General features: G+C 41.0%; 1 long non-coding RNA gene across 5 annotated transcripts in view; it reads right to left on the bottom strand.

The window, feature by feature from the left end:
- LOC112260214 overlaps window positions 1–13,884 on the bottom strand; it is a 34,815-nt gene that overhangs the window by 1,630 nt on the left and 19,301 nt on the right. The window contains exons 1-5 of one of the 5 annotated variants that reach the window (XR_006084306.1): window positions 8,865–9,526; window positions 6,006–6,144; window positions 5,743–5,904; window positions 5,226–5,328; window positions 4,746–4,891 (exon numbers count right to left, since the gene is read on the bottom strand). This is a non-coding gene — a long non-coding RNA (uncharacterized LOC112260214). Of the gene's footprint in view, window positions 1–3,644; window positions 4,892–5,225; window positions 5,329–5,742; window positions 5,905–6,005; window positions 6,145–7,697; window positions 8,822–8,864; window positions 9,527–13,884 lie in introns of those variants that run through there. The other 4 variants (XR_006084307.1, XR_002954995.2, XR_002954997.2 and 1 more) reach the window with 4 other exon arrangements.

Below are 13,884 nucleotides of genomic sequence, written 5' to 3'. Positions count from 1 at the left end.
ATGGCCGCATTTCAAACTGTCCTTTTGTGAGGCGCAGCTGGGAATTAGTTCTGTCCAATGGCGAGTGGTGGGGTTGATAAACCAGAATTGGAGGATCCCCCATCATCGTTTAAAATCTCCAGTTTGGGAACATTTTGGCTTCCCAGTATATTACAACGGCAATGGACAGAGAGTTGTGGATAAAATGTTTACAGTATGTCGCCACGCTCAACGAGAATAGCCTATGAAGTTGCCAACACATTTATGCCGACGTCACCCCAGTATACCGGAGCAAGACGTAAATGCAAAGAAACACATCGTCTCCCCTCTGCTGATTCTTTTTTAAATGTATAACCCCTTTTTCTCCCTAATTTCGTGATTACAATCTTGTCTCATCGCTGCAACTCCCCAACAGGCTCGGGAGAAGCGAAGGTCAAGTCATGCATCTCCTGAAACATGATCCACCAAATCGTACTTCTTAACACCGCTCGCTTAACCCGGAAGACAGCTCTACCAATGTGCCAGAGGAAACACTGTTCAGCTAACAACCGAAGTCAGCCTGCAGGCACCCTGCCTGCCATAAAGAGTCACTAAAGCGCGATGAGCCAAGTAAACCCCCACCCCAGCCAAACCTTTCCCTAACAAAAGCCTGTCTCAGAGCTCTCCAGACAATTATTTCGACCTCATGGCTTGGTTTTTGCTCTGACACGCACTGTCAACTGTGGGACCTTATATAGACAAGTGTGTGCCTTTCCAAATCATGTCCAATCAATTGAATTTACCACAGGTGGACTCCAAGTTGTAGAAACATCTCAAGGATGATCAATGGAAACAGGATGCATCTGAGCTCAATTTCAACTCTCATAGCAAAAGGTCTGAATACTTATGTGCATTTGCAAACATTTCTAAAAACCTGTTTTCATTTTGATGTATTGTGTGTAGATTGTTGAGGACATTATTTGATAAATTTTAGAATAAGGATGTAACAAAATGTAGAACAAGTAAAGGAGGTATGAATACTTTCAGAAGTTACTGTATAAGAAAACCAAAGCCAAAGTTTTTCATGAACCTGTGTTGCGCTTGCTTAACAGTGAGGGGATTCAATTAATCTGGACTGGGTAGGCATGTTTAGCACCAGGTGAAAGTTGATTGCATTAGTTGTGGTACCGGGCAGCCTCCCAGGAGTGAGCCAGGTGCCCTGTTCAAAACTCACAGTGAAGTTGACTCAAAACAAGTGACATAGGAGCACGTGGAATAATGATTATGATTTCACATGCAAAAGTGATTGCCTTTGATTAAAAAAACACCTTACCTTTCTTCCCAATGAAAACTCATTTGAAAATTCAAACATTTATGGGAAAGAGAAGTTTCTGGATGATGCACCATGTTGCCTTGTTGACATTCGATTTGAGAAGGTTGCTCTACCCTCATTGTTTTTGCTCATTCATGTCACGTGCCAACGATCGGTGCCCTGTGGCTCAGCATAATCTAATCTTCCCAGTGGCAGCCCATCACATTACCCTGGAGTGGGAGGACGATGTACCATGCTACAGACATGCCCCCTTTATGAAAGTCACAAGCAGGGCTTGACATTAACATTTTTAGACACTTGTCTTTTGGACATGTAGGACCGAATACTTTATTATTATTATTTTTTTTTTAAAGTATTATTATTTATTTTTTACTTGTCCGAAAGCTGAAGTAACTTGTCCAAACAACAATAAAAAAGATCCGTAACACCATAGGTCAAAAGGGGTGACTGAAAATCAGTGTACATAGGAGGGATCGATTATTGCTACTCCCCTGTACCCGCTTGATGAATTAAGGTCACTAATTAGTAAGGAACTCCCCTCACCTGGTTGTCTAAGTCTTAATTGAAAGGAAAAAACAGCAGACACTAGACCCTTCATGGAATGAGTTTGACATTCCTGCCATAGACAATGTTATCGCACTAACAGCCATCCGCAAATAATGTACCAAAAAGTAACACATTAAATAAAAATACTTCTACGCATTTGGCTGGCATGCTACTAGAGGGATGAGAGGCATCATGACATTGACAAAATATATTTAGTGGAGGCAAATATTTTCAAATAGCCTATTCCATTCTGGTGGAGTGACAGTCAACAGGCCTGGCTGGCTGTGTGTTCTGTGATGGGTTGTAAAATTATCATGAACTGGATAATTATAAACTAATTAAAAATGTTCATACATCCTCCTCTCTTGTTAGTCCTAGGCTACTATATGCATTGTAGGTGGGTTGCACATTGCTAGAATAATAAAAGGAATAGGCCTACTACTCATTTATTTCATAAGACTTCCTCAGTTGTAGCCTCAACTCTTTTGACTCCTCATTAGAGTTTTCCATCTTGGTATTGTATGCTCAATTTCACTTCGTGTGGCCTAAAAATATGTCATTCAAAATAAATCTGTGAATGAGAATAGCAGACTCAAGACTTCCATAATTATTCCCATTTAAAAGCTGAAACTTTAGGACAAACACTATTTGAACAGTTTGTAAAATACTCTTCATAACTTGAATGTCTTAATGCTTTTATCATATTTCAGTTAGTATGATTGGCTTTTGGTCGTTTTTGTCCCGGACCTCACATGCATGCATAATCTGTCTATTAATGCTTTGCTCCACTGTTTGTTAAAATTTCTCATTAGATTTGTATATATTGCTATTGGGTTTTTTTCTCTCATTATTACCTTAGATCACATGTTTTGGGGTTATTCAAAAACAACTTACCTTTGAGATATCTAACAGAGTTCTAGGATTCATTCATTTGTTTGTTTGATAATGAAATTACACAGCTGGAGAAATCTAGCATGCATTAAAATGAGTGGTTTAAGTCATATTCGTATCAAATGAAGAGAAAATAGAACATTTGGGCTTCTTCAGCATGACACCTGCGCGTGTCCGGTATAAAAAAAAATATATACTTTGGTTGTTGATTCCAGATCATCAGATATTCGAGAGTTAAAAGAAAATAATTATCCGAATGGATATTTTGTGCTGCTTTGGTGAGATTCTCTTGCTTTATGAAAATACAACATATTTATTGAAATAGGCTATAGCAATATAGGCAATTTACTCAGAATCCCAAACATGCACAGCGGCAGCACAGTTGCCTGATCCAATTCTGATCGGAGTAATTGTTTGAGAGTGATTAATGCATCACAAATTGTATTTACGACTTCACAACTGGTAAACTCCCACATGGTTACAAAAACGCATCATCAGAGTGGAAATGTAAGAGTCCCAGCATAAAGTCCTGTCACAACAGACAATGCCAGGAACATTGTGAATGGCATTTAATTTTCCCACTGTACCGAAACGCAAACTGTTATACAACCCCAATTCTTAGTAAATTTCGTGATCGTATGTTGTGTGATTAGTGACACTTACCATTAAACCTAACCCAATACAAAACCCTTTACTGTGTGTGTTTGGGACTTTTACCATTGAAAACCCTTAGAGACCATAACATTGAAACCAATAGAACTGCTGTAGCCTAGTAGTTTGCTTCTTCACCAAACACACAGGGGTGGTTTTCTGGACACAGATTAAGCCTAAGAGAAGGACAAACTCAACTTTTTTCATGGAGGACTGGCTTGATGTTACGATCTTGATAATGGACGGACCAAGGCACAGCGTTGTGTAGAGTTCTACATCTTTATTACGGTGAAACTTCAAACAAAAAAACCATTACACCAAAAACGTGACATCAGCATTGCAACCAGCACAAGCACAAACAATATCCCACAACCCAGGTGGGAACAATGGAGAACTTAAGTATGATCCCCAATTAGAGACAATGATAATCAGCTGCCTCTAATTGGGAACCATACCAAGTACACCAACATAGAAATAGGAAAACTAGAACACCCCCCTGGTCACACCCTGACCTACAACACCATAGAGAACCAAGGGCTCTCTATGGTCAGGGCGTGACACTTGAATTGTGGATGACCATAACATCTTTTCATCATGAGCAAAAGATATTGGTTTTCTACCCAAAGTTCCAAAGAAAATGTTGTGATACATTTGATAAACACAACACCATCATTTTTTTTTAAATGGCAGTAGCAGGATCTCTAAACAGGAAAAAATAAAATAATTATTTACTCTGACTAGATTACATATCATGAATAAACAATACTCCAAGTCACAGCTTCATACAACTTTTCAAACAGAGAGTACGGATACTATATACTGACCAATTGGGGTGGGTATGTGTCGTTTTATAATTTATTTGGATTCCTCATATTTTAATAATTGCTAAGCTATTTTCGTGGAAATCGGATGTTACGTACTATATTTATTGTATATTATATGAATCCTACATTGAAATTGCCAATTTGGGTGAAATCAATTAGCTTATTTTCTCAGTGCAAATTATATTTCAACAAAATGCAGTTGAAATGCTTATGTTTCTAACTATAGAAACCATTTCAGAACAATCTGCGTTGTGGTCGAAATCCTCTTTGTGCTTTGAGGAGGAACAACCCCAGAATGTACTTGACCAAGCTGCACATAATGACACATAAGGTGCATGACACAAACATGATTGAATTGTGATTAAGAGTAGTTAGTAGTGTAGTCACATGTAATTTAAAAAATAATATATTCCATGTGACATGGTATCTGTGCAAGTGTTTTCCAAAAGTCTATTTTTCAATCAATGCAGCACAGGTTGGCATTGACAGAGCAGTGGGGGTAGGACAGTGGTACACCACAGAATCATTATCTTGAGGATTACCTTGATGCATCCAACTTACATGTCTGTACATCCTCAGACACGCCGCCGGGTTGGCGCTGTTGGTGAATATCATGAACATGTTCACAGTGATCCCTTTCTCCGAAGCCCACAGGATGGGGAGAGCAGTCTGTATAGCCACTGGTTATCTGTGAACAGATCAATGAAGCAGCGGTAAGCTATGACCCACAGTCATAGCACTTACACAACATCATGTTTTATCAAAGAAATGGGCCATATATAGTAAGGCAAAACGTTTGAAAACAGAAATGAGCTTTTCTTATTGGACCAAGTCCGATAAGTTCCTCCCTGTTTCAGTCCATTATCTTCAGTTTGGTTCCCTTATGGACATGACCCTGGTTTCAGACAGTGTGACTAGTTGGCAAGCAATCATTCAGTTTTGGCAAGCAAGCAAGTTTTTGCCTGTAAAACAATGTGCGTTTCGAGATGCACATTTTGTAGTGTGACACTTAATGTCTGTACCTTGACCAGCTTAGCTGTTACTTCACGAAGAGACATGTCGGCTGAGATTGTGCAAGGAACTATAGCTCCCTCAGAGTGTCTCTGCCTCCGTCCGCACAAGAACCTGTAACATAGACACAACCAACTTGGTACATGTTAAAATAGTCCCTCTCTAAAATGCCTGGAATGGTCATTACAATTTTACATGACATGTACTCATAACAGAGCATGCATGGAATGCCTGTGCCCTCTTGAGATGGTGGCATGTGGGGGAGATGTGGCAGGAACCCATGGAATCTCTCAACAGACCCTTTCCTTGACCTTAGCTTCCTCCAGAGACCGTCTAGCCTTCCCATGTTTATAGATGCAGCTTAGAAACACAGCTGTGACAACTAGTCATTAAACCGTGCTTAGGAGTGCAGCTATAGTTCAACAGAGAGCCCACCCCCCATCTTTGCCATTAACACTTCTGTGTCAAGTGCAGCCTCTATCCATCTCTATGGTGCATCTTGAGTGCAGGATAGTCATGTTGACTTACCATGGCTATCGCTGCAGCTGTGACCACCGTGCTGACTGAGGTCCCCTGAACAATGCTGCTCAGAGGTGTGCTAATGTCCACCGCCACCGCAAAACGCTTTCCCGCCAGATCCACCATGTAATTTTCTGATGCCGCCAAGATGCTGAAGGGGTGGACTTTTGCCTACAATAACAATACAACTACTAGATAGATCTCTGAGAAAGCAGCAAGTGAATGAATCCCAGTTCATTGAGCATGAGAGACAGCAGGTAGGTATGTCTCACCTTTTTTAAAGACACCTAACTCTGGATCATCTCGCAAACCGCTACCACGTCTGAGCTTCCTGGTTAGAGGACTTGGTCTGGTGTCATCTTACCCATGACTCTTAGCACTGATGCCATGGGCATCTCCTTTTTTCCATACCTACAGAGAAGAAAAGGCATCATACAATCAGAAGACCAAAAAACAACCCCCAATCTTATCCCCAAAAAGTAATGAGAATGTCTTGAGACCCTAATATGAAAAAGTGATAGTTCCATAATGCTGAAATGATATGGTGCTTATCTTTCCCATTCATCTAAAAAAATAAAATAATAATTAAACACCTAGCGGGGAGAACTTCTCAACATCTGACCAACTTTAATTTGGAGTGAATTACCCCTTTTAAGAGTTGGTTAACAAAGTTGGTTGGTGCACACTGCCCACCTCTTTGGACTTCAGGTGGTCTGTCAGTATTTGTTCCCGCTCCAGCCTGTGCTCCTCTATCAGATGGGCGACCTCTATCTCGTCAATAGTGTTATTGACCTTCTAAACCGCTTCCATGTACGAGAGGACTTTGGCCACCCCCTCAGATGCCTTTTTATGAGAGTACAGTACATGTCGGACAAAATTTAATGACAGGCCTAATGGAAACAGAACTTGTTTCCGTAAACTTTACAAATGTAAACAAAACGCGCTCGGATAGGTGGGATCTTTTTGTGTCTGTAAAATGTATTATGCGAGAAACGTCAGTGGAAACGCTTTAATACGCAAGTATTGATATAAATCCATCATATCGAAGTAAACGTCAATGACGTGGTCCTCCCACTATGAGTCAGGAAAGCATGCAGTTTATTAGGCTACAAATAAAATCAATTAGGAACTTCACAGGGTGGTGAAAGTGTAAGGTGATGAGCTTGATTCTCCTTTCCAATAAATATCGAGGGTCTTATTCTGCTGACACGACAAAAAAATAATCTTGCTCTTTTGTCCATAATAACCTCATGTGGTAGGCTATACATGCGCTCTAGCCAACAGCGTGAAGATAACGATAGTAAAAGTTAATCACCATGACTTTTTCTTGTGTTTTTTTGTTGTTGTGTGATTTGAGAGAGTTTCTTGCTGTTGTATCTTATCACCACACACAGTTGCTTTTTTGGTTGTGACATCACTAATTTCATCATTAATCAATGAGTAAGACTCATTCCCAATGTCCTTTAGTTCCTCATGCACCGCAGGCCCTATAAACTGCATTGATGAGCGCTGTGCATTTTGTTCTGTGGATACTGTTGAAGATAATGTCTTCAACAACACATCCCAGGTGATCAACAGTTGCAATGCTGGAGTGGCATGCAATGTGTAGCCATCAATAACTCTGATTGTTCAACTGTGTTATTCTCTCTTACAAATGCAGTTCCTGTGTCATATTCTTGCATTAGAAAATGGAGCAGCGTTTTTCTTGTGTTTCTCCATTTGTTCATGAGAAATACGATCGGCGTGGTGGGCTCTCATTTCTGATTTGCAATACCGACAGTAAAGCTTTTCTGTCATCTCCTGGGATGCTCTTAATCAATTACATTATAACCCGTTCTCTTTCCCAGCCTTTGCAATATTTTGCCCATTTACCTGCCATTCTGACAGTAGAATCGTGTCTAGCCAGTAAACTAGCGTATCAAATCGGTTCGTTCCTCTGTCTTCAACTTGCTGGCCATACATACCCAGAGAGAAAGCACATTGTTCGATCCTCTCTCTGAAACTGTTGTTTGTGTATTTCTCCGTGTCTCTCCCTTTCTGTGTTGGCTGTCATGATAAAGCAAAGAAGAAGTATGTAGCTTGCTACAGGGAGAAGTATGTAGCTAGCTACCTAGGGCGTCTGTTGTTGAATCTCACGTCACTTGTCATGATGTGCTGCTCTTCTCGGACGTGACTCAGCTGAGCTGCCTGCTGCAGCAGAAGCACTCTCTGTCTGCTAAATTTCTAACATTTATGGTTGAGATTTAATTAATATAACCACGCACCTTATTACTTTTATTAACACTCATGCATGACGCAGATGTTAGTAATGCGTTGGTATGACGACATGTTAGGTACACGCAGACGTTGGTAAAGCTTTGGTATCATGTCATGTTAGTCAGACGTTCAAAGGTAAACGACAACCACACGGTGGTACGGTTGCCTAGGCATAATTCTGGCACTCCGGTCCGTCCCTCCCTTCCAACGACTGTATATGAAGTACCTTCCCTGCACCACTCCCTCACTTAGCAGCAGCAGCCTACCTCACTACCTGATAGTCAGCAGCAGCAGGTCACAGTGAAATGAATAGATAAAACAAAAAGTGAAATGCTATGGCGTCCGCAGTGCAATTTAGAAGTAGCTCAAAAACCTGCAACCAATACATTTTCACCCGCGACATTGTTATCAAAGTAGCCAATTCCCAGGAAAACTGAGAACATGAGCAGCAGCAGGGGTGTATTCATTAGTCAAATTCCGTTGCAAACCGTTTACTCCTAACACTTCAACGTGACGTAATTAACTTAACTAGGTCGAAAATATCATCACCCTAGGTTCTTAAACAGAAGTTGGAGTTAATTTTAATTGTATGGTTTCAACGGGTTGCCATTCCAATCTGAATAGTTTAAGAAGTGTGTGACAAGCTGCACATCTATAAATGATCGGTTCTTCCATGATCTAAAGTGGAGTGAAATCTTCCAGACACTTTAAAAAAAATAGGAGACATGAATGAACTACAACCTCCGTTTAAGAATAAAACAGAACTCAACCGCGTTAAGTACATTTTGCAACAGAGGAAACCTTTGTAACGTAAACCGTTTACCGTTTTTAAGAACCAAACAGAAGCAAACAGAATGAAACGGGGAGGGACCTACCTGAATTTGTCCAGTAGAAACTCTCGTTTTCGTTTCAATATGTTTACCGTTTAGAGTAAACGGTTTCTTAGGCAAACGTTTTGCCATAGACTTGGCGTAACGATTACACCCCAGTTGTACACTTTTTCATCCTTCTGCCTTGTTAAAGACGTCTCGGAACTTGGAAACTCAGAAATGTCCGACTTGGAAACTATGAAGAGAGTCAATGTGATTCCTTGAGCTACTTGTCAGAGGCTGCGTTTACACAGGAAGCCTAATTCTGATATGTTTTTCCTTCACTGATTAGTATTTTGAGCAATCAGATCAGCTCTGACAAAGCCAATAATGGTTGGGGAAACACCCCCGACACCTCCCTATGCGTCAATTTTTGATGCCTTTGCCCCAAGCTAACTTCAGAAACTCGGAACCTCTGAGTTAAAATAGTCAGTACGTTTTTTGCATAGAGCTTCCTATTGGTTGATTCTGATACTTTCAAAGTGGGAAATTCGAACCTCACCTCTCTTCAACATGATATTTCTATTTGCAACATTGGACAACATTTGACTACTGAATGTGACCCTTGATTAAAATGGTCCTATCCAATCCTTTTCTGATAAACTAGCTTAAAATCAACGATTATTGATCTGATATTGGATTGCAAAATAGGGGATAAAATAATCCACATCATTCCTATCCATATAATTATTTAAAAAAAGTAAAACTGGGCCTTTACTAAGTTCAGATTTTGTCCTGGTACTAGTCTGGTCAACCAGGCAAACTGTGCAAGTGGGCTATTTAATGAATAATAAATCACATTCTGCAAGTTGATCGTTTCAGAGAGGCCTTTGTTATAAAGGGCCTCTGCCATGAGCTGCAATGTCAAATTCACATCCTAGTCCACTGTAAATTTAAAGTAACTCTCCAGTGTTTCCATATTTTTATGAAATATGACCTATCATTAATAGCAATATGAGTGAAATAGTTTTACTTTTAATTAAGTATGTTAAAAAGCAGCTTTTCTGTGTTAGAATGGTGTGGGCGTACACCAACAACAGAATGGTGTGGGCGTACACCAACAACAGAATGGCGTGGGCGTACACCAACAACAGAATGGTGTGGGCGTACACCAACAACAGAATGGTGTGGGCGTACACCAACAACAGAATGGTGTGGGCGTGCACCAACAACAGAATGGTGTGGGTGTTCACCAGTCATAAAATAAAAACAATCTGTAGCCAATTTATGCTTTGGCTACATACGAGTATAGGATGAGTAAACAACATTATTTGGGTATGAGTTAACAGAATATGACATTTTAAATGTGAGATTTTCACTGGACAGTTTCTTTAATATGAGCTAAAAACATCATAAGGTGTTAGGCTTCTTCAATTTCTAGTACCACAAGAGGACACTGTTGGCTAAAATATAGACACTACTGGTTTTAAGGAAGCAAAAGCCTACCAATGTAAGGCTTCGACGCCATGCCGGCAAGGGAATGATTGTCGAGGAAGGTTGCATTAACCGCAGCACCATCCTCAGGCAAATATGTCTTGAAAGACATAACCTAGATAATAGTATTATCCAAATGTATTATCCCAATGACCCATTCTGATTGACTAAAGAGCAAAGCTGCATGCTCAAATAAACTCAGCAAAAAAAAGAACATCCTCTCACAGTCAACTGCATTTATTTTCATCAAACTTAACATGTGTAAATACTTGTATGAACAAAACAAGATTCAACAACTGAGACATAAACTGAACAAGTTCCATAGACATGTGACTAACATAAATTGATTAATGTGTCCCTGAACAAAGGGGGGGGAGTTAAAATCAAAAGTAACAGTCAGTATCTGGTGTAGCCACCAGCTGCATTAAATAGTGCAGTGCATCTCCTCCTGTGCAGTGCATCTCCTCCACCAGTTCTTGCTGTGAGATGCTACCCCATTCTTCCACCAAGGCACCTGCAAGTTCGCTGACATTTCTGGGGGGAATGGCCCTGGCCCTCACCCTCCAATCCAACAGGTCCCAGACGTGCTCAATGGGATTGAGATCCAGGTTCTTCGCTGGCCATTGCAGAACACTGACATTCCTGTCTTGCAGGAAATCATTTACAGAAAGAGCAGTATGACTGGTGACATTGTCATGCTGGAGGGTCATGTCAGGATGAGCCTGCAGGAAGGGTACCACATGAGGGAGGAGGATGTCTTCCCTGTAACGCACAGCGCGGAGATTGCCTGCAATGACAACAAGCTCAGTCCGATGATGCTGTGACACATCGACCCAGACCATGACGGACCCTCCACCTCCAAATCAATCCCGCTCCACAGTACAGGCCTCAGTGTCACGCTCATTTCTTCAATGATAAACGCAAATCCGAACCTCACCCCTGGTGAGACAAAACCGCGACTCATCAGTAAAGAGCACTTTTTGCCAGTCCTGTCTGGTCCAGCGACTGTGGGTTTGTGCCCATAGGCGTTGTTGTTGCCGGTGATGTCTGGTGAGGACCTGCCTTACAACAGGCCTACAAGCCCTCAGTCCATCCTCTCTCAGCCTATTGCGGAAAGTCTGAGCACCGATGGTGCATTCCTGGTGTAACTCGGGCAGTTGTTGTTGCCATCCTGTACCTGTCCCTCAGGTGTATTGTTCGGATGTACCGATCCTGTGCAGGTGTTGTTACACGTGGTCTGCCACTGCGAGGATGATCAGTCTTCCTGTAGAGCTATCTTAGCGTCTCACTTAGGCGTCCCATTGCAATATATTTCCCTGGCCACATCTGCAGTCCTCAATGCCTCCTTGCAGCATGCCTAAGGGACGTTCACGCAGATGAGCAGGGACATCTTTCTTTTGGCGTTTTCAGAGTCAGTAGAAAGGCCTCTTTAGTGTCATAAGTTTTCATAACTGTGACCTTATTTGCCTACTGTCTGTAAGCTGTTAGTGTCTTCACAACCATTCCACAGGTGCATGTTCATTAATTGTTTATGGTTCATGGAACAAGCATGGGAAACAGTGTTTAAACCCTTTACAATGAAGATCTGTGAAGTTATTTGGATTTTTACGAATGATCTAATTATCTTTGAAAGACAGTCTCCTGAAAAAGGGACGTTTCCTTTTTTTGCTGAGTTTAGTTACATCGTACTTAGCTTAGTGATCAGAATCTTATCCGCTTCTTGAGTGATAATGTGTGCAATTAAAATTAATTCATACTGCAATGACTACTCTGACGGTATGATGACAATTTAGGCTCTGCTTATGAGAGGTTCGGTTGGGAGGGAATTGGATGATGTAACACCTTCTGGTGGTGCGCGATGTGGCATTGTGTGATTGTGTGATTACTGTAGGTGTTCAAATTGTTCTGTCAGTAAAGAATTTGGAAATGTTGTAAGAAATATTTTGTGTGTGCGCCTGTGCGCATGCGCATTCAGTACCAGTCAAAAGTTTGCATACCCCTAATCATTCATGTTTAGTCTTTTAAATTTTTTTTTTTTTACAATTTTCGACATTGTAGAATAACAGTGAAGACATCAACACTATGAAATAACACATATGGAATCATCTACTAACCAAATAAGAGTTAAACAAAACTAAAATTATTCTAAGTAGCCCTCCTTTGCCTTGACAGCTTTGCACACTCTTGGCATTCTTCTCAACAAGCTTCATAAGGTGCTTAAATTGCATTCCAATAAACAGGTGTTCCTTGTTAAAAGTTCATTTGTGGAATTTCTTGCCTTAATGTGTTTGAGCCAATCAGTTGTGTTGTGACACGGTAGGGATGGTATTGATTATTATTATTTGACCCTGCCGGTCATCTATGAACATTTGAACATCTTGGCCATGTTCTGTTATAATCTCCACCCGGCACAGCCAGAAGAGGACTGGCCACCCCTCATAGCCTGGGTCCTCTCTAGGTTTCTTCCTAGGTTCTGGCCTTTCTAGGAAGTATGTCATAGCCATCATGCTTCTACACCTGCATTGCTTGCTGTCTGGGTTTTTAGGCTGGGTTTCTGTACAGCACTTTGAGATGTCAGCTGATGTAAGAAGGGCTTTATAAATACATTTGTTTGATTTGATTTGGTATACAGACGATAGCTCTATTTGGTAAAAGATTAAGTCTATATTATGACAAGAACAGCTCAAAAAAGCAAAGAGAGATGACAGTCATGAAGGTCAGTCAATGCGGTAAATTTCAAGAACTTGGAACGTTTCTTCATGTGCAGTCTCAAAAACCATCAAGCACTATGATGAAACTGCGCTATGATGACCACCACAGGAAAGGAAGACCCAGTAATCAAATCAAATCAAGTCCAATTTTATTAGGCACACACGCCGAATACAACAGTGGAAATGCTTACTTACGAGCCCTTAACCAACAGTCCAGTTTTTTTTTAAACGGAAAAGAATAAACGTAACAAGTAATTAAAGAACAGCAGTAAAAAATAGCAATATATACAGGGGGGTGCCGGTACAGAGTCATTGTGTGGGGGCACCGGTTAGTTGAGGTAGTATGTACATGTTGGTAGAGTTAATTAAAGTGACTATGCATAGATGACAACAGAGAGTGACAGTGGTGTGTGTGGGGCTACACAAATAGTCTGGGTAGCCATTTGACTAGACGTTCAGGAGTCTTATGGCTTGGGGGTAGAAGCTGTTTTGAAGCATCTTGAACCTAAATTTGGTGCTTCGGTACTGCTTGCCATCCGGTAGCAGAGAGAACAGTCTATGACTAGGGTGGCTGCAATCTTTGTACCGCCTGGTACAGAGGTCATGGATGGCAGGAAGCTTGGCCCCAGTGATGTACTGGGCCATTCACACTACCCTCTGTAGTGCCTTGTGGTCGGATGCTGAGCAGTTGCCATACCAGGCAGTGATGCAACACGTCAGGAAGCTTTCAATGGTGCAGCTGTTGAACCGTTTTGAGGATCTGAGGACCCATGCCAAATCGTTTCAGTCTCCTGAGGGAAAATAGGTTTTGTCGTGCCCACTTCATGACTGTCATGGTGTTTTTTATTTATTTTTATTTTTATTTCACCTTTATTTAACCA

Source organism: Oncorhynchus tshawytscha, linkage group LG10 (assembly GCF_018296145.1).
Source record: "Oncorhynchus tshawytscha isolate Ot180627B linkage group LG10, Otsh_v2.0, whole genome shotgun sequence".
NCBI lineage: Eukaryota > Metazoa > Chordata > Actinopteri > Salmoniformes > Salmonidae > Oncorhynchus > Oncorhynchus tshawytscha.
This window is presented reverse-complemented; position numbering and strand designations above follow the sequence as displayed.